Consider the following 21,390-nt stretch of genomic DNA (forward strand, 5'->3'; position numbering starts at 1 on the left):
ATTGGCATGATAAAACAATGTCGTCACTGAATAATGTTGTCACTACGTTACTTATACTCGAGTTTCTCGTGAAACAATCGAGCGCATGTAGGCTCATATGAGAAACACTGTCCTCTGGATATCGCAGAGACTGCCGACAAAACGAGTGTATGATTTAATCACGGTTTTATGCTTCTCCTCTCTTTGTAGTTCGCCAGTAGCCACTTATGATGTAACGCAGCTTAAAGCGCTGATTGAGTAAGACGCTAGGCGGATCCATGCAAATTCCGATTGGCATTTTTTTTTCTGGGTCAGCAGGCTCTTAAAACAGTGAATGTATCGACGCAATTTCGGCGTGCCTGCATATTCACTCGTGCACCATGGCGTGTAGCATGTGCGTCCACTGATAAAGGCTCAGAAACGCATTAAACGCACTAAAAACGAGCAATTGCACGCTTTTGCGGGCTCGGGTGCGTGCGCTTTCAAAGCAGACACTACTGAGATCTTCAGTACCATGGGACTACAGCGCCGCCGCTACTGTCACGCGCCGGAGAATCAGAGAGATGCGGCACGGCCGCCCCGTTCACTCCCCTGCCCCCTTCTAGTACACTGTACCGTAAGGACTGTGTGCGTTTCAAATCATCATCATCATCAGCAGCAGCAGCAGCAGCAGCAGCAGCAGCAGCCTGACTACGTGTACTGCAGGACAAAGGCCTCTCCCATGTTCCGCCACTAAACTCGGTCCTGTGCTTGCTGCTGCCAGTTTATACCCGCAAACTTCTTAATCTCATCTGCCCACCAAACTATCCGTCTCCCTCTAACCCACTGGTTTTCTCTAGGAATCCAGTTAGTTGCCCTTAATGACCACTGGTTATCCTGTCTACGTGCTACATGCCTGGCCCATGTCCATTTTCTCTTCATGATTTCAACCTTGATATCCTTAACCCCGGTTTGCTCCTTAATCCATTGTGCTCTCTTCTTGTGCCCTAAGGTTACACCTTAGGACACAAGACACCTACGCTGCTGCTCAGTTTCTTCATGTTTTTGCATGTGATCTTGATTAAGTGTGTCTGAGCGCTTTGTCACGGGTGGGCCTTTAGAACAGCCAGTCTTTGCGCAATGCAAATTTTTCGACTCCTGGAGATATTTAGTCCTTGCAATATTGCATACTTTAAGGAGTCTCCTCCTTCTACATGACATTCATATATGTTTTCAAAGCACTTTCAAGTAATCAAATCGCTCTATGGTAGAACACCTTCTTGCCATGCATGCAGCCTTGGTTCGATTCTTAGTCAAATCTAAGTTTTTTTGTTTATATGCGTCTTTATTTAGCAGTCATGACCAAGATGACGATTTTTTTCCGCGAAACGAGCTCCTTAAGCAATATCGTTAATAAAACTCTTTGGTTCGAGTTAGAATTTAACCAAGGCCACCTGCTTCAGAAGCAGGTGTTCTCTCCCCCAGAGTGAGGCTAGTGCTTTAAACTGTTTAAAAGTAGGTTCTGAAAGAAAAAAAATTAACAAAAACTGCCGTGCTGTAACTGTCTCCTTCAGGCGAGGTCACCTATACAACAGGGAATGGGGAGTAAAAATGAAGGAGAGGTAAAGAATAAGAGAAGGGATCTTTCGGTCCCCACATGGAAAGCCGCCAAGCAGGCCGAATGGAAGTGCGTGAGCGCACGAAGCACTCGCCAAGGTGCGTAGCGCAGGCACGAGAGAGTTCGTGGAACTGACGGGTTGGAGTCCTCTTGGCCTTGAAGCGCCTTCAACTGCTTCAGTGTAGGAATATCGTGTATTTATAGAAGCCTCCTCAACGTGTAGGTTGAATCACGCCAGGGGTCAGACCGTCTGAACCACACAACTATAGGGGGTGGTTTAAAGGCCCGCCTATTACAAAGCACTCTGGTATACTCAATTATAATCATCGGCAACAATATCAACAAAGTGTGAAGCCAGTGAACGTGTGTGTATTGACTTACACACACGCAGTGGGTGGTCTTTCGGTAATTCTCGAAACGAAGAATTAGGGTGTAGTAGGCAGTTGCCGACCTTGCTTGCATTCTTGGATATTTTGAAACGGCCAACATTGCATGCGCAGAAACAAAGCCAAGGCAGCGATTAAGAAGGCGAGGCTAACGGGACCAGATTTCACTGTGGCGTTCCACTCTTCAAGCGTCTTCCTGATTTGCTTGTTCTTTTGTTTGTTTCCATCACGGACAGAAAGGCTCATCGCCGTTTTTTGTGTTACGTCCGTGTTTTATTTGCACTGCACTGTGTCATAATTGCGCTCTCGGCTCTGTCATGTCATCTGGGACATTTGCCGTCAAATGTTGTTTCATTACAGGCTATGCCATGCCAGGCCGATTTTTTATTAACTATGAATGTACACGACAATAGAATGTTATTGATGTTTCTACTCTTGTGCGATAGCTACTTGTGCAAGTTGGTTACAATCTATGTTAAATCTTCAATGGACGCTAAAGACAAGGGCACAATTCAGCAAACAAACGAGCCCGGAGGGTGCTCGTTTGTTCAAGGTAAAAAAGCTATATTGAAACTGCACATGCTTTGAAATAGCGATTTTGGGCGATTTTTTATAATAATCTGTTTGCTTCTGGGCAGTTTGTAGGCATTAACTAGGTGACGCAGCTTGCTTCCATGTAGGTCGCTTCTACTTCGTCTCAAGGCTTTAGCTAGGTGACGTTTGGCTGTTTTGTATATATACATACATATATTAGAGAGATCTAACAGACAATGATGCCAAGGAATGTATAGGGCAAAATATTAGAACCAATGTAATGTAAATACGAAGAAAGAAAAGTGGGTGAAAAAATAACTTGCCGGGAGCAGGAATCGAACTTACGACCTTCGAATAATGCATTCGATGCTCTAACCACTGAGCTATCACGGCGACCATCGCCCAGGCCATTCTATTGGGATTATATGTGAACTTAAACGTGGGAGTGTCAATCAGCGTCATCTGTAGTCATAGCGGCGAGTGTAGAACACCCTTTTATGAGCCTGTGTGGCGTCCCGTAGCACGTGAACTTATTACGAGCAGGCAGCTCACCAATAGTCCCTAGTATACAGCTACAACCTAACTGCACCAAGTCTGCCAGTACGAGACCCTCGTTAATGAATAAGGGAAAGAAGTGTATACCTAAGGGTTCGTTTTTTCGTGTTTGAAAGTTTGAAAGTTTGAAAGTTTATTGAAATTGATTGGTTACAAATGGTGGTTACAATGGGGTTTACTACTGATACAGAGGGAGGTCCCAAAGTCAAGAGACTGTACAGGGGACCTCCCATAAGAGCTGAGTAAACAAAAGTACTTTAACGCAACAAAGATGTGTACACAAAGTAAACACTCAAAAAGAAGCAATTAACACTGAAACATCGTTGGATTATTTAAAAATTACAAAAGAAAGCAGAGATGATGAAATGATGAAATGACTATGCTGAATGCAGATAATTCCGAAGGTTGATTTTGAATGCGTGGAAATTGGAGATATTTTTAACATGGCATGGTAATGAGTTCCATAGTTGTGTGGCTGAAAAGTTAGTAGTGAACTTACCATAATTAGTTCTGGATTTCGGTAATAAGAAGCTATTGCTGGATGCGAAACGTGTTGACAAAGAGTAAGGATACTGGCTTTTGATGATTATAGGGAACGGGAGCTTTCCGCTGATGGATTTGTGGATTAGTATTGCGAGGGAATATTTATGTAGTTTTCCCACCGACAGAATACCGTTAGAGGTGAGCAAAGGCAATGCTTCTGATGTGTAGGTGCTATGTGTCATGATGCGAATAGCCTGATTTTGAGTGTGTTGCAATGGAGATAAATGGACTGGATACGTGTTTCCCCATGATGATATGCAATAATTAATATACGTATGAATGAAAGCGTAATAAAGGGATATTAGTGTGTTCATATGGAAAAAATTGCGAACTTTAATTAATATCCTAATGCCATAAGCTGTCTTCTTTGTTAACGATGAAACATGCTCATCAAATTTTAGGTGCTTATCTAATGTGACTCCGAGAAACATGACACTGTCAGTAGGAAAAAGTGTGTTTGAAGCGAAAGTTAAAGATGGTGAACCTGAATAAATCCTATGCTTAGAGGAAAAGATGACGAACTGAGATTTTGTAGCATTTATCTGTAGTTTATTTTGCCGGCACCAGGTAACTATGCTGTCCGCGTCGTGGTTAAGCTTGTAGATTAATGAATCAAGGTGGTTATCTGAGCAGAAAATAGTAGTGTCGTCAGCGTAAAGAATACAGTCAGATGATTTTAGGCATTGTGAAAGATCATTGATGTATATTAAAAATAAGAGAGGTCCTAATATTGATCCCTGCGGTACCCCAATGTTACTTGTTTTAGGGTGTGAGTAAGTGTTAGATATAGACACAATATATTCTCTATCTTTTAAGTAGTTACGTATATTAATGAGATCTAATACGAATATTAATGAGATCTAACAGACAATATTGCCAAGGAATGTATAGGGGAAATATTAGAACAAATGTAATGTAGATAGGAAGAAAGAAAAGGGGAGAAAATTCACTTACGAGGAAGAATGGCGACTTGGGCTAGTTGGTTTGAATTCATGATAATAAGGGTTGCAGCGCGAGCACGAATGTGCTAGAAGAAACAGACGAAAGTCGAGGTACGGAAGGCAAAGAGGACAACACGAGCGCTGACTACCAACTGAATTTTATTATCCGCAGCACACATGATAATATATACAACAGGCAACCTTTGAACAGCACACGTGAGCAACGTGACATATTCTGGGGAATGTTCTGATAAAAAGAAGGGACAAAAAAATGACTAACCCTTATCTAAAAGCGCAAACACTTTGTCATGCAAGGCCACGGAAGGTTGGCTCACGCATCTGTCACCATTTTTTCTAATAAAATACGCTTCAGCTATTTCCCGAGTTAACTTGTCCATGTGGCGTGCCAGCACACTCACGCCCGGAAATCGAGGCTGGCACCCGCAGCTTTTGCAGTGCAAAACAAGGTTTGAACTGATTCCTTTGCATATATCATTCATATGTTCTCCTAACCTTTTATTAACGCACCGCCCAGTTTGGCCAGTATAACAACGACCGCACGTTAAACGAATCATGTAAACAACACCAACTGCACAATCTACAAATTTATTTATGTGTTTTACGGCGCATGTCCAACTTTTTTTGGTGATTCCACTAAATCGCTCATCCGTCATTCTGCAAATCTGGCTTACTTTGCACGGAGCTGATAAAACTACATCCACACCATATCTCGAGCCCACCTTCTTCAAACCATGAGATATATTGTGGAAATATGGGATGACTGCAACTCTTTTTCGCTCCTTATTTCCTCCTGCATTATCTTGTTTTTGTTTGATTTTTTGCAACAAGGCTTCGCACACTGAAGAAATTACAGATTTGGGAAATCCTGCTGACAGATGTCTGGTAATTTGCATTGTTACACTATCAGTCATCTTGTGTAGGCATGGCTTGGATAAGCCAGCACTTACAGCCGACGAAACAATAGCTCTCTTGACCAGTTATGTGTGGCAGGAGGCATAGTTTAACAAGGGTTCAACACTTCGCGGTTGGTATTCCCAGCATACGTGATTTGGAAACACTGTAATATTAATATCTAAGTACCTCAGTGATCCCTGTTGGGGAACTTCGCAAGTGAAGTCTAGCCCACCTCCATGTGTTTTAAAAGCACTCAATACAAGTTCAGCCAGGTTTTTTCCTGTTAGTTACGGAAGGCAGCAGAAAAATTAAATAGTCGTCCACATATCTGAAAGCGGTTTGCACCAAATAGACAAGTTTATCACTGAGGATGGTGTCAATCTTGGCAAGAAAAATGTCACTCAGAACCGGGGCGACCCTTGACCCAATGCAAACTCCCTTACTTTGTCTATAAAGAGACCCTCCCCACGACACAAAAGTGGAGTTCAAGTAGAAAAGCAAAAGTTTCATGAAAGAATTAACACTGACACCACAATCATTAATGAACAAATCTTCATGATTATCCTTGGTTATACAATCTCTCACATAATTTAACAATGTGCTCTGAGGAATGGAGTAATACAAATCTACAACATCGATACTTAAAACAGGGCACCCAATTGGATTATTATCCTTGAGGTATCTGACAACTTCTTGCGAATTACGGACGCGGTAGGGGTCATTCAAAACTAAACTAGATAGACGTTTCTGCAAATAACCTCCCAAAAGCTTCTGCCAGGTTCCTCTTTCAGAAACAATTGTATGCAAAGGTTGTTCCGGCTTATGGCTCTTAATAGTGAAAAAAATAGACAATTCTTGGGAAGAAGCTTTCTTTACGCTACAGGCTAAACCTAGCGAATTCACAGCCTCGAGGCGAGCTATAGCATCTTTCTTGATATTGGAACTTTTTGCTGTAACTTGTATAAAGAGTTTCACAACTACCTGTGACGCTTTTTGCAAAAAGACATCATTGTGTAGAATAACAAAAACACCTTCCTTCTCCGCTTGAAGAACACGCAAATTATTCGCGGACAAGAAACTAGAAAGTGGTTTTAAGAAACTAGAAACTAGAAAGTGATTTTTAGAAAGTGGTTTTGAAGGTATGGATATGGGATATGGCGTGAGTGTGCTGGCACGCCACATGGATAAGTTAACTCGGGAAATAGCTGAAGCGTATTTTATTAGAAAAAATGGTGACGGATGCGTAAGCCAACCTTCGGTGGCCTTGCATGACAAAGAGTTTGCGCTTTTAGATAAGGGTTAGCCATTTTTTGTACCTTCTTTTTATCAGAACATTCCCCAGAATATGTCACGTTGCTCACGTGTGCTGTTCAAAGGTTGCCTGTTGTATATATTATCATGTGTGCTGCGGATAATAAAATTCAGTTGGTAGTCAGCACTCGTGTTGTCCTCTTTGCCTTCCGTACCTCGACTTTCGTCTGTTTCTTCTAGTACATTCGTGCTCGCGCTGCAACCCTTATTATCACTTACGAGGGTCTCGTACAGACAGACTTGGTGCCGTAAGGTTTTATACGAGTGACTATTGGTCAGCTGTCAGCTCGTAATAAGTTCACGTGCTACGTGATGCCACACAGGCTTACAAAAGGGTGTTCTACACTCGCCGTTATGGCTACAGATGGCGCTGACTGACACTCTCACGTTTAAATCCACATACAAACCTGATAGAGTGGCTGGAGGGGGGGTGGGGGGATGGCCGCCGTGATAGCTCAGTGGTTAGAGCATCGAATGCGTTTTTCGATGGTTGAAAGTTCGATTCCTGCTCACGGCAAGTTATTTGTTCACCCACTTTTCTTTCTTCCTATTTACATTACATTGGTTTTAATATATTTCCTTATACAATCCTTGGCATTATTGTTTGTTAGATCTCAATAATATTGTTTCAAAACACAAAAGTGAGCGCTTAGGTATACACTTCTTTCCCATATATATATATATATATATATATATATATGTATATATATATAAATATATATATATATATATATATATATATATATATATATATATATATATATATATATATATATATATATATATATATATATATATAGTCAGTGAGAGTAATAACTCAATGGGTCAGTTAGTCTTCGTGAAGGTATGGGATATGGCACAACGGGAGCGTTATCAACAAGGATAAATATATTAATTTCCCAACAGTTTCGGGAGGCGTCCTCCCTTCATCAGGGGATGAGTTATACTGACATGAGCTTCCAAACTTCGTTACTGCCGCGTCCCTCTCGCCTTGAAAGATGTTTGCAAGAGTGAGAGGGAACTAAAAAAGGAAAAAAACCAAAAAAAACAAAAAGGGGGGAGAAAAAAGACGAAAAAGAAAGAAAAGAAAGAAAGTAAAAAAAAGGAAGAACCACTGTCAACACTGAGAACGAAACCAACAAAAGGTACGGGCAGTCTTAAACACGCATGGTCCCACTCATTTCTATCGATTAGGAAAGTCATTGAAAAGCGGGTGCAATACGAAAAACACGCGGAACAACTAACCAAATATCTATCTCACGAAATTGCACCTAGGGCCTCCGCCTAGCCTGCAACCCCTCAATGTCTACACTAAGTGAAGCAGAAAGGGCGAAGTGGGAAAAATATTACTAGAAGCGTCCTTGCAACTGACTCGGGTCATTGCGGACCATAGTGAGCGTAAGGCCGCCGAATACAGTAACACGGAGGCCACGCAGAAATTGGTATCTAATCTCGGAGAGCATGAGGCAAGAGAACTTGAAAGATATGAACTAAGGAAGAGAGGCGAAATTTCAGTAGTAAAAGATATAAAATTCAAGCGGGACTGCAGTAGCTCCACTGCTCTGCAACAGGAAAATAGGAACGAGGCCGTACAAGAACGCCAGGGAACACCCGTACCACAACCTAACTTTGAAGAGAAAAATGGGAACTTGAAACTACACTGCAATCCTATCAAAACATCCTTACTCTCGAATATGATGCTCACACTCCCGTGCCACGTGATAGCCAAGAGCAGCCGAAAACTATGAGAAAAATGTCCTCAATCTGTCAAACACAACACTCACACCCGCTCAGCTTCAACTTTTGTCGAGAGGCTTGACCTTTTGTCCATCATCCGGTAGATTCAATGAATTTGAACTGTACCAAGACCTCGATAACTTTGCGCGTAATCTCCGCCTCTGTGAATACTTTCATGATCGCAAGGACTGTACGGACGATAATAGAGTGATCGGTGGTGACAAATCATGGTGTCCGGGTGAGCAGAGGGACAAACACCTCGATATGTATATATCAGCAGTTCAAAAAGATATCATCAAAGCGTATGAAAAAAATCGCCCATTTCGAAACAACATATTAAGTCAGAACGAAGGGCACTCGATGAACTACGAAAAAACACTGGAATTACTATCAAACCAGCTGATAAAGGGGGCTGCATAGTAATTCTAAACACGTCGGACTACTTAAAGGAAGGGGAACGACAGCTATCAGACACAAAATTCTACTAAGAACTTTCAACGGACCCGACTCCCGAATTTGAAAGGGAGATAAAAGTAACCCTAAACAATCTCTGCCGGGACGAGAAAATTCCCGGCAAAATGTTAAAGCAATGTTACCGGCCCATTCTGTTCCCGGTCAATTCTATTTGCTCCCCAAAATACACAAGGCAGGTAATCCGGGACGTCCGATAGTATCCAGTAACAGCATATCAACAGAAAATATATCAGAATTCACCAAATCCTTAATAAAAACATCCCCCTCATATTTTCCTTATTACCTAAAAGACACAAACCACTTCATCTGCGAAACTTCAAGTCTCGACATCCCAGGCGGCCGTTTTCTGGTGACCATGGACGTCTGCTCACTGTACACCAACATAACCCAACATGACGGAATAGCGGCTATGGTTTCTGAATATGTAAAATCTGACTCATCAACTAGTGTAAGTGGCGAGCTACTGTTTACACTTCTTGAACTTGTACTAAATTAAAACCATTTTGAGTTCAATGGCAAGCATTTCCTTCAGGTCTGTGGCACTGCAATGGGCACGAAAATGGCCCCAAACTTCACGAGCACCTTTATGGCTTCACTAAAAATCCCAGTCATTGAGGGACGCACCTTGAAACCTTTCTACAACAGAAGATACTTAGACGATATTTTTATGATATGGAACCATGATGAGGCAAGTCTTTTCCGCTTCATAGAAGATTTTAACAAGTGCCACCCGTCAATAAAATTCACGCACGAAATTTTCAAAACTAGCATTAACTTTTTGGACGTAACTGTCACGGTCAAAAATGACCGCTTGTCAACAAACCTTTACAAAAAGCCTACAGACCGTCAAATTTACCTACATTACAACAGCAGCCACCCATAGCATTGCACAACGGGTATTCCATATTCTCAGGCCTACCGGTACCGAAGAATATGCACCGATATGCGGGAATTTGACAGAAACGCCGAACAACTAAAGCATTCCTTATTGAAACAAAATTATCCGGAAGACATTATTGACGATGCCATACTACGTGCTCGCAACGTGAAGGGGAATGATATAATTAGGGGTCAAACAGAGTATTTAAAACGACTTCCCAAACGAACCTTGTACAAACTTACTCCTCCTCAGCGCCACGAATCAACAACATACTTCCCCGCCATTTCAACATAATCAGGCAAAGCAAACGACTAACTTCTATTTTCGCAAAGCCACCTCACGTGGTGTACCGCCGGGATAAAAATCTGAAGGACATTCTTGTCAGAGCAAAAACAAACACCCCCAAATTTCAATCAGGGTGCCATCCCTGCGGAAAAGCTTGATGCAAGGTATGCCCACACATGGTCACAACACGTGAGTCCAAAGCGAACTTCTCGGATTTCAAATTCTGCATTACTGAAAGCCTTAATTGTGACTCCAGTAACGTATTATACATGCTGCATTGCAACATCTGCGGACAAGAATATATCGGCCAAACAGACCCGCCATTTCGGCTGCGGTTCAATAATCACCGGTACCACGCCACTTCACTGCCGAAGCTACCTTTATCTAGACATCTTCGCCTGCCGAACCACAGTTTTGAAAATATCAGCGTAACTCTTTTGCAGTCCGGTTTCTCAAACAGACGCGAGCGCGAACAGCGTGAGGCATATTTTATTTTCAAATTTCGAACATTAGTAGCCGGCATCAACGAGGACCCCGGAAAACTCAACTGCCTCCGAGAAGTAAGCCAGGAGGAAATTGGTGACAAAGATTGATATCTGGAGACCATGCTTTTTTCTGACTGACTCGTACGTGTACACTGTCCTTTCTTGTTTTTTGTTTTTCTTTTTTTCCTTTTTTTCTTCCTTTTTTTTCTTTTTTCCGCATGCACTTACAAAGTGTTTACGTTCGCCTACCGCTTGATGACCATTGAAGGGAAACGGACGAAGATTAAAGGTAAAGAGCCGACCGAACCATTAAGAGGAAACCCTTCCTTTACGCACGCCGCACGCCGACCGACCCATTACGGGGAAACCCTTTCTTTACGCACGCCGTCACGGACCCTCCCGGCACCGCGGCGACAATCTTGGGTGGCCCGACACACGTCGAGAACTGAACAGCACGTGATAAGAACCGTATGTGGACGTACACTGACAGTGTGTTTTGTTCTCAATGTTGACAGTGGTTCTTCCTCGTTTCTACATTCTTTCTTTTCTTTCTTTTTCTTTTTCGTCTTTTTTCTCTCCCCTTTTTTGTTTTTTTTTGTTTTTTTTCCTTTTTTTAGTTCCCTCTCACTCTCGCAAACATCTTTCAAGGCGAGAGGGACGCGGCAGCAACGAAGTTTGGAAGTTCATGCCAGTATAACTCATCCCCTGATGAAGCGAGGACCCCTCCCGAAACTGTTGGGAAATAAATATATTTATCCTTGTTGACAACGCTCCCGTTGAGCCATATCGTATATATATATATATATATATATATATATATATATATATATATATATATATATATATATATATATATATATATATATATATATATATATATATATATATATATATATATATATATATGGCGCTGACTGTCACTCCTACATCTAAATTCACATATAAACCCAAAAAAGTGGATGGAGGGAAGGCCGCTGTGATATCTTAGTGGTTAGAGCATCGAACGCGTTATTCAAATGTCGAAGGTTCGATTCCTGCTCACGGCTGGTTATTTTTCCATCCACTTTTCTTTCGTCTTTCTTCTTATATACATTCCATTGGTTCTAATAACTGCCCCTGTAGATTCCTTGGCATTACTGTCTGTTAGATCTCATTATTATTGTTTTAAAACACGGAAAAACGAGCCCTTAGGTATACACTTCTTTCTCTTATTTCATTGAACGAGGGTCTCGTACTGGCAGACTCTGTGTGTATAGGTTGTATAAGAGGGACAATTAATCAGCTGCCCGCTCATAATAAGTTCACGTGCTACGTGACGCCAAACATGCGAATAATAGTGTTTTCACAATCGTTGTTTGGCTTATAGATGGCGCTGACTGTCACTCCTACTTCTAAATTCACATATAAACCCAAAAAAGTGGATGGAGGGAAGGCCGCTGTGATAGCTCAGTGGTTAGAGCATCGAACGCGTTATTCGAAGGTCGTAGGTTCGATTCCTGCTCACGGCTGGTTATTTTTTCATCCACTTTTCTTTCGTCTTTCTTCTTATTTACATTCCATTGGTTTTAATAACTTCCCCTGTACATTCCTTGGCATTACTGTCTGTTAGATCTCATTAATATTGTGTTAAACACGGAAAAACGAGCCCTTAGGTATGCACTTCTTTCTCTTATTTCATTGAACGAGGGTCTCGTACTGGCAGACTCTGTGTGTATAGGTTGTATAAGAGGGACAATTAATCAGCTGCCCGCTCAGAATAAGTTCACGTGCTACGTGACGCCAAACATGCAAATAAGAGTGTTTTCACACTCGTTGTTTGGCTTATAGATGGCGCTGACTGTCACTCTTACTTCTAAATTCACATATAAACCCAAAAAAGTGGATGGAGGGAAGGCCGCTGTGATAGCTCAGTGGTTAGAGCACCGAACGCGTTATTCGAAGGTCGTAGGTTCGATTCCTGCTCACGGCTGGTTATTTTTTCATCCACTTTTCTTTCGTGTTTCTTCTTATTTACATTCCATTGGTTCTAATAACTTCCCCTGTACATTCCTTGGCATTACTGTCTGTTAGATCTCATTAATATTGTGTTAAAACACGGAAAAACGAGCCCTTAGGTATGCACTTCTTTCTCTTATTTCATTGAACGAGGGTCTCGTACTGGCAGACTCTGTGTGTATAGGTTGTATAAGAGGGACAATTAATCAGCTTCCCGCTCATAATAAGTTCACGTGCTACGTGAACTTATTAACATGCAAATAAGAGTGTTTTCACACTCGTTGTTTGGCTTATAGATGGCGCTGACTGTCACTCCTACTTCTAAATTCACATATAAACCCAAAAAAGTGGATGGAGGGAAGGCCGCTGTGATAGCTCAGTGGATTCCACTTCCGGACGCCGAAGCGAACGGACGTGTGATGGAAAGCTCCAGTGGAGGGGTATCAGCGGCCCGTTTGAGCCGTGGAAACAGGTCTTTTGATGACGATAAGGATTATGAAGTTGTGTTGCCAACCCTTCCTACAGGACGAATTGTTTTAAATACGGTTTTTCTGCACGCTGACGTACGAGCCCGACCTTATCGAGTGGTAGATTTCCGTGATACCTTGGCCAGCCTGCGACTGCTCCCCGAAGTGGTTGCTTTGGGGGCATATAGGATGAGCCACGTGTGGGCGGTAACGTTCAAGAACATGGACGCTGTCAAGACGATTCTATCGCAAGGCGATATCAAAGTAAAAAATTGTCGCTGTCTTGTCATTGATCCGGCAAACCAGGATGTGCATTTGAATGTGCACTGGCTGCTGCACAATGTTCTCGATGAGGATGTGCGACGCGCTTTCGAGTCGTACGGCCAAGTGGTGGACGTCAACAGAGAGCGGTGGCGTGTAAACGGCATCAGTGAAAAAGGCTCCACTACCCGTATTGTGACACTTCGGTTGAAAGTGGGCGTCAAAATTGAAGACCTGCCTCACCAAGTGAACGTAAGCGGTGAGCAAGCTTTGGTGGTTGTTCCAGGCAGAGCGCCAGTGTGCTTACGCTGTAGAACAAAGGGGCACATACGGCGAGATTGCCGTGTGCCACGCTGTGGTGCCTGCCGAAGATTTGGCCACGAGGATAACGACTGCACGTTGTCTTATGCCAGCGTCACCGGACCTCCGAGTGGCAACGACCACGCCGAGCTGTTAATGGACGAGCATGAAGCTGAAGTGGCAGCGAGCGCGACTGCGAGGAAGGAAGAGGTGACCCCAGAATTGGTGAAACTGAGCAGGCCTAGTAGGATGGACAATGAAAAGGTCGAGAACAAGGCATCCGAACCAGAGCCAGAAAAACCGATAACGACAGACAAGCCAGAACAGCACCTGCCGACTGTGAAGGCTCCCAGCGACGCAGACACACTGCAAGACGACATGGAAATCGGCGACAACGCAGGCAGTGTACTAACTGGAAAGCGACCAAGAGACATTGTTGGGGAAGACTTCACTATCTCCGGAGACGTTGGTCGAGAAGAACCACCAGCAAAAACCATAGGAATGAGGCGACCAACGTTGAAGCCACGGCCGAACTTGCAGACTAATCCACGGGCGGAGGCCAGACAGCCTTCGCAAAAGCTTCCTGGGACTTGAGTTTTTTGTGCCTTTTTTCCGGATGGAAAGTAACCCGTAAGTCAGCGGAGTTTACACACACCATGCCTCTGTAAAACCTGGACCGATTGCCACAAAATTTTCAGTAAAACTAAAGCCGTTTTTTAGAAACGTTCACCTAAAGTAAACACTGTGTTTTGTACTCCCCCCTAAACAAAAATCATGGCTTTCAATATAGAATCAGCCTTACGCGTCGCAACTTTTCACGTTAGAGGTTTACGCTCGAAGAGGCGACATTATCAGTTACGTCGTTTGTTTCTTGAAAATGACGTTGATATCGCCACTGTGCAGGAAACAAAAATTGAATCTGAAGAGCAGATGGACACCATATTTTTGAACTTCCGCTCCAGATACAATATATGTGTGAGTCATTCTGTAGGTACTTCAGGCGGATGTCTTCTCTTTATAAGAAACACAATTGGCATTGTCGAAAAAAGTGTACACAGTGATAATGAAGGGTGATTAATTGCATGTGATTTTCTTCTTTCCGGCATTAGTTGGCGCGTTGTGTGCGTATATGCGCCAAATAGACAACAAGAAAGGAAAATATTCTTTGAAAGTCTTGATACGCATCTATCATGCGAGAAGGCAGTTATACTTCTAGGCGATTTCAACTGTGTGTGTAGTGCCGAAGACAGGGCATGTAAAAACTTTGTACGTGACTCTAGTGCCTTGGTATTGGATTCAATGACGCGTGAGCGGAACTTGGATGACGTGGGATATGTACTGGCGCAGGGCACTCACTATACGCATTACCAGCTCAACAGTCAAGCTAGACTTGACAGAGCATACGTGTCTACGTCCCTGCTTCCTATGTGTCAGGGCTACGCAGTGAAGAATGTTTTATTTAGTGACCATAGTCTAGTAATGTTCACCATTAATAAAAAAGAAAAGCCCGAATTCAATTGGGGACTCTGGAAGTTAAATGAAAAGCTTCTCGAGGATAAGAAGTTTGTAGAAAATGCTGAAAAGGAATTAAAAGGAGTGGCGAAAGGTAACGCAAGTAGTTCAATTTACACATGGGAGTGCTTCAAGGAAAAAGTAAAAATAGAAGCAATTGGAAGATCAGTTTCACCCGCAGGTCGCGGGTTTGATTCCCGGCTGCGGCGGCTGCATTTCCGATGGAGGCGGAAATGTTGTAGGCCCGTGTACTCAGATTTGGGTGCACGTTAAAGAACCCCAGATGGTCAAAATTTCCGGAGCCCTCCACTACGGCGTCTCTCATAATCAAATGGTAGTTTTGGGACGTTAAACCCCACAAATCAATCAATCAAGATCAGTTTCAATAAAACGCACTAACCTGAAAAAAGAAAGACAACTGCAATGTGAGCTTGTTTTTTTGTTATGTCAAGAATGCGCACAACCAGGAGAGCGCAGTAAAGAAATAAGAAGAGTGAAACAAGAATTAGAAGCCGTAGATACGGAAAGGTACAGAGGAGTGGTGGTACGCGCACGCGCAGAAAGATTATGGTTTGGCGAAGTTCCCACAAAACGTGCCGTCACAGATGAAAAGAGCTACGCGACAAGAAACGAGATAAGGGCGATAGAACACAAAAATTAAGTCACCACAGATAAAACCGAGATTGAGCACGCGTTTGTGGAATATTTCCAAAAGCTGTTGGAAGGCGTCAGAGCGGACACGAGTACGTATAGTCGGCGTTTCTTGTCATTTATGCCAAAGCTTGAGGATGACGTAAAAGCGAGATTAGAAGCACCCATCTCGGTCAGAGAAATCGAAATCACCATTGAAAAAATGAAAAACGGTAAAACACCCGGTCCAGATGGACTAGGTGAAGCATTCTATAAGAAATTTAAAAATCTTGTGGCAGAAGCTTTGTGGAATGTGTTAGATGAGGCATACGAGAGGAAAGAGTTACCAATATCTTTTTGGAGAACACACATCGTGTTAAGCCCAAAAACTGAAGATCCCAGGAAACAGCTGTCCGTCACATCCTACAGACCCATAACCCTAGTGAATGTTGACTACAAAATATTCATAAGTGTTTTGGCCAGGCGAATTCAAACAGTGATTACAAAAATAGTCGGACAACATCAGACTTGTGGCATAAAAGGCAGAACAATTATGACGAACATTCATATAGCCCGAACTATGTTAGAATGCTGCGATGAGTTTGACGGTAAAGTAGCTATGCTACAAATCGATCTCGAGAAGGCATTTGACCGCGTGAACCATGACATACTTTTCAGCATTCTTGACTATGTCAATATAGGGTCTGTGGTGTCGGAGGGGGTCCGAATGGCGTACACGGGATGCACTACGAGAATTGTAATAAACAAGCAGCTTAGTGATAATATACAAGTCTTATCGAGTGTAAAACAAGGATGTCCTGCATCGGCACTGCTTTTTACTATCTATTTAGAACCTCTATGTCAGAAAGTGATACAGAATGATCAGGTGCGGGGGTTTCATTTGATGTCTGCAGAGGTCAAAATACTTAGTTACGCCGACGATATTGCTGTGTTCTGCGAAGATCGGGAGAGTATTAGAGAAGCACTAAACGATGTGAAATTCTCTGTGATTGCACTGATAGTAGAGTCAACTGGAGTAAATGTCTTGGAATATGGCACGGAAATTGGCAGAACACACCATCAATATTTGAAAGCATTACATGGAAGGTTATACCTGACAAGTACTTAGGGGTACCTCTCCAACACTACAGAGACACAACAGAATATTGGAAACAAGAGACAGAGAAACTAAGAGACAAGACAAAAACGTGGGGTGGGCGCGATTTCTCAATGTTTACGAGGTCAACAGTGAGCAACATATTTCTTATTTCACGAGTATGGTATGTTTTACAAGTGCTATTCATGTCACGTGTTGCTGTACAAAAGCTACACAGAGTGATCGCAGTGTTTATCTGGGCGTCCACGTGGGAAAGGACAAGCCTAACAAATCTGTTCCGTTCTGTGGAAAGTGGGGGGCCTGGTCTTGTACACTTGTTCCTGAGACAGATAGTATCTAGGTTTGTTTTTTTACGAGATCAAGATGATCGTTTTTTGAGAACGTTGATACATGTGCGGCTGTCCCATATTTTGCCTGATTTTATTGTAACCACTGTCAATGGGGTGACAAAAAGACCTAAGGGGTACATGAAAGAAGTGATTGCTGCTTTGGAAATATTGAGAGTGCGATTTTCGATGGAGTATCTCTCTGGGGTTTCGCGAAAGAGACTGTAGAAGGACCTTGTAGAAACCATGTTGCCAGAGCCTCTGTATAGAACATTGTACCCTAATGGGCCCGGGGATGACGTCTTGAAAAGAGTGAAGAAGATGCCAATTAGACCATCAATGAAGACATTCTTTTTCAAACTTCACAGCGGCACACTCCCTACCAATCCATGGCTCCGAGAAAAAGGAATATTCGTCCCGTCAGTTGATTGCATTATCTGCAGAAAATTTGAGACAGTTGACCACATCTTTCTAGACTATACTGATGCAGTCTTTCTCTGGGACATCCTTCAAAGGACCCTGAAGAAAGACCTGCCAGTTACACAGTATGACATCCGTTTTTTGCCAGTCATAAATGTAGGTGGTGTGCCCTACGATATGTTCATGGTATTGGTTCTTCACAGTGTGTGGCGAACACGGATGGCAGTGCGAAACGTAGACGTGAATCCCCGGCCCGCTCGAGAGTACTTCGTAGAAAGTATACAGTATTTGATGACTGCATACGAGGCACAAGATAAGCCAGAGTGGTTGCCATGTTTAGATAAGTTGGTGGGCATAAAGCGTCTGCCTTTTTAACCCCCATGTGCTGGAAGATGTGACAGCACTTTTACACGTGACACTGCACTGTATTCTTATATTGATTTGTACTGTTTGCGAAGCAGGCAATAAAGAAAAAAAAGCTGTGATAGCTCAGTGGTTAGAGCATCGAATGCGTTATTCGAAGGTCGTAGGTTCGATTCCTGCTCACGGCTGGTTATTTTTTCATGCACTTTTCTTTCTTCTTTCTTCTTATTTACATTCCATTGGTTCTAATAACTTCCCCTGTACATTCCTTGGCATTACTGTTTGTTAGATCTCATTAATATTGTGTTAAAACACGGAAAAACGAGCCCTTAGGTATTCACTTCTTTCTCTTATTATATATATATATATATATATATATATATATATATATATATATATATATATATATATATATATATATATATATATATACGTGTGTGTGTGTGAATTTTTTAATTGAAATACAAGTGATAGATTGCATGTGTTGATAACAAATACAGAAGGAGGTCTCAAAGTCTCAAGACTGTGAGGGAGACCTCCTAAAAAATCATTCATCAGAGTTACAACGCAATAGTAAACAATGATAGGGATACAAGAATGAGAATATATAAATGTACAGATAAGTACGAAATAGAAAATAGAAGATATACGAAATGTGTATATAAGTACAAAAAATCTAATAAGAAATGCAATGGCAATCACTCAGTATAATATCAAGCACTATCATGGTGAGGAAAATAAATTGAGATACATAAAGTACAGATAAGCACGAGGGCTACAAAAAATGCAGATGAGCAAAAAAAGAACAAGAAATATAATAACACACTCTGTATATTAGTAAGCGCTAAGTATTGTGCAAGCGCGAACGCAAGCCTTTTTTTCAACATTACAAGGGATCTACTTTTTTGTCTCCAAAGGTAAAGAATTCTACAAAAATACCGACGAAAATTTTACGGCAAATTTGTCATATGACTCCTGAGGAAACTGACTTGAGTGTAGTAAAGAAATGGGAAGTTTTCCATTCACATATTTGCAGATAAGAATGCCGAGAAAATGTTCAGCCAGCTTCTGAACTAATGCGATTCCATGTGATTAGAGTAAGGATGGTGCAGTGGACATGAAGCTACTGAACGTTATTATTCTCAGTGCTTGGTTTTGAAGACAGTGAATGGGTTATAAATGAGTGGCAAGTGTGTTTTCCCATGATTGATATATATGTGGGGTTTAACATCCCAAAACCACCGTATGATTGTGTGAGACGCCGTAGTGGAGGGCTCAGGAGATTTCGACCACCTGGCGTTCTTTAACGAGCACCTAAATCTGAGCACACGGGCCTACAACATATGCACCTCCATCGGAAATGCAGCCGCCGCAGCCGGAATTCGAACCTGCGAACTGCGGGTCAGCAGCCGAGTACCTTAGCCGCTAGACCACCGCGGTGGGGCCTTTTGAAAGCTGACACTAAAAGGGGACTTTTTCGTCTTTTTGTATATTATATCCTTATTCCTCAGGTGTTTTGATGTGTTAGATGTCAACCATGGATTATTTGAGACAAGGTACTTTTTTTTCTCTACTACTACTTTGGAAGCAGCCATGACTGCATTTGAAATAATAAAGGAAAAAAAAGTGTTGATCGGCTACTTCAGCATTTTCGCACTACTTAACTGACGACCAATCATACGGCTCAATGATGTTAATGAATGAAGCAGTATTTAGTTTATTCTTGAAGCTTCGAGTTGGAAGCTTCAAGAATAGTGGAAATGCCTATGCTTGCATGAATAGGATAATGATTTGAGACCGACACTTTGACGACTGCTGCTTCAGGTGAACTAATGAAGTTACACAAAATGTGATCTATAAGAGTGCTATTGCCATGAAGTCGAACACGAGTTTGTGCAGTTATGACGCACTCATAGCTACATCCACTGCGGCAGGAAATGTATTCCAAAACCTTTGCGTTGGTGTTATCAAGAAGATTGATGTTCATGTCTCCTAAAATGATCCACTTCCCTTCCAATGACATAATGTTCAACACCTTTCCTAAAGGTTGGCAAAACTCCATGACAGATGACGACGGTGAGCAATAGACGCAGGCAACAACTAAATTCTAACAATTTTCATAAAAAAGTGGTTCCTGGAGTTCGGTCCACACGGTTTCGCAACGAGGAATATTTAGTGTCAAGTCCAGTAGCCTATGATAGTGAAGGCCTGGGGATATAAAAATAGCTGCTCCACCATGTGCATCGTCGCTTCGATGACAGTATTCATAAGAATATGAAGGAAAGTTAAACAGGTTCCCTTCATATTTACTGAGCCACGTTTCACTAATGCAGATGATACAAAACTGGTGGCCGATGGCTGATAACAGTGTGGTAATAATATAATTTTTGCTCATACTTACAGCATTAAAGTGAACAAACGCCCTGCATGGTTTAGACAGCCGTGATCAGAGTTCAGACGGTGAAATATACGCCATCCTGCGTTTGGATAGACGCTACAATTGCCAAAGTAAAAACAAAATTGGCCCTGTATCTGCATGTTACACTGCAAATGTTGTCAAAAGACGATAGTCTTGCGTCGAGAGAAAGTAAACAAAACGTGTATTTGATGTTCTGCGCAAAAAAAATCGATGAATGGTATTCTGGATGCACTGCGTTAGAGTGCCTTGAGCGTGCAGCGGAGGCGAACAAGCGCATCAAGCCACGTCACATGTGAGACATTGGCGCTATCTGGGAGTTATATTGGAAAACGAAGTGCGTGCGCCCTGCGCGCCCGTCTCGGAGGTGATGAGGTGTAGAACGCAAAGAGACGGGTAGGTGCTACCACCGTGTCGTCTTAGCAAAGCGTTGGAAACACTTGTCTTTTCGTGCAAGCGTTGCCTGGTCAGCGCAACGTGATAAACGCTACGGACCTTTTAATTACTTATGTATGCTTTTTCTAGGAAGAGCAGAAAAACAGAATATTGACGTGTTGTTATGGTGCCTCAGATATGCGCAATACTTGCTTTTTAATTGACAATCACACAAGTATGAACGCTGAATAATGAGAAATATTGGTGGGCGCTGTGGATGGGGTCGGCCGTTTGGAGAATCGTTTGGCCACTTAGGCGTCGTTTAGAGTACCGTTAAGAGCGGACAAAGAGGCAAATGTACAGACAAACAGACAACCCTAAAATTTGTGTCGAAGGTCCCCAAGAAAGACTATTGTCTTTAATATATCTAGGAAATAATGGAGAGGTCGAGCTCTCAGTGCAGAAAGGTCCCGCTTAAACCACGGACACTCACAGACGTGACTCGGATGTCGAAACTCCAGAGACAGAAACTCGCGTTAAAACCATGGGTTTACACATTTCACAGGTCTACGGGAACGTCGTCGTT

At 42.4% G+C, this 21,390-nt stretch overlaps 1 protein-coding gene and 1 long non-coding RNA gene across 15 annotated transcripts in view; one reads left to right on the forward strand and one right to left on the reverse strand.

Moving 5' to 3' along the window:
• Positions 1–4,692, reverse strand: part of LOC142776774 (uncharacterized) — a 96,424-nt gene extending 91,732 nt beyond the window's left edge. The window contains exon 1 of the long non-coding RNA XR_012887800.1: positions 4,549–4,692. This is a non-coding gene — a long non-coding RNA (uncharacterized LOC142776774). The remainder of the gene's footprint in view (positions 1–4,548) is intronic.
• Positions 1–21,390, forward strand: part of CAP (Cbl-associated protein) — a 1,014,121-nt gene that overhangs the window by 466,735 nt on the left and 525,996 nt on the right. The gene's annotated exons all lie outside the window — the stretch shown is intronic.

This window comes from Rhipicephalus microplus, chromosome X (assembly GCF_043290135.1).
Source record: "Rhipicephalus microplus isolate Deutch F79 chromosome X, USDA_Rmic, whole genome shotgun sequence".
Taxonomy (NCBI): Eukaryota; Metazoa; Arthropoda; class Arachnida; order Ixodida; family Ixodidae; genus Rhipicephalus; species Rhipicephalus microplus.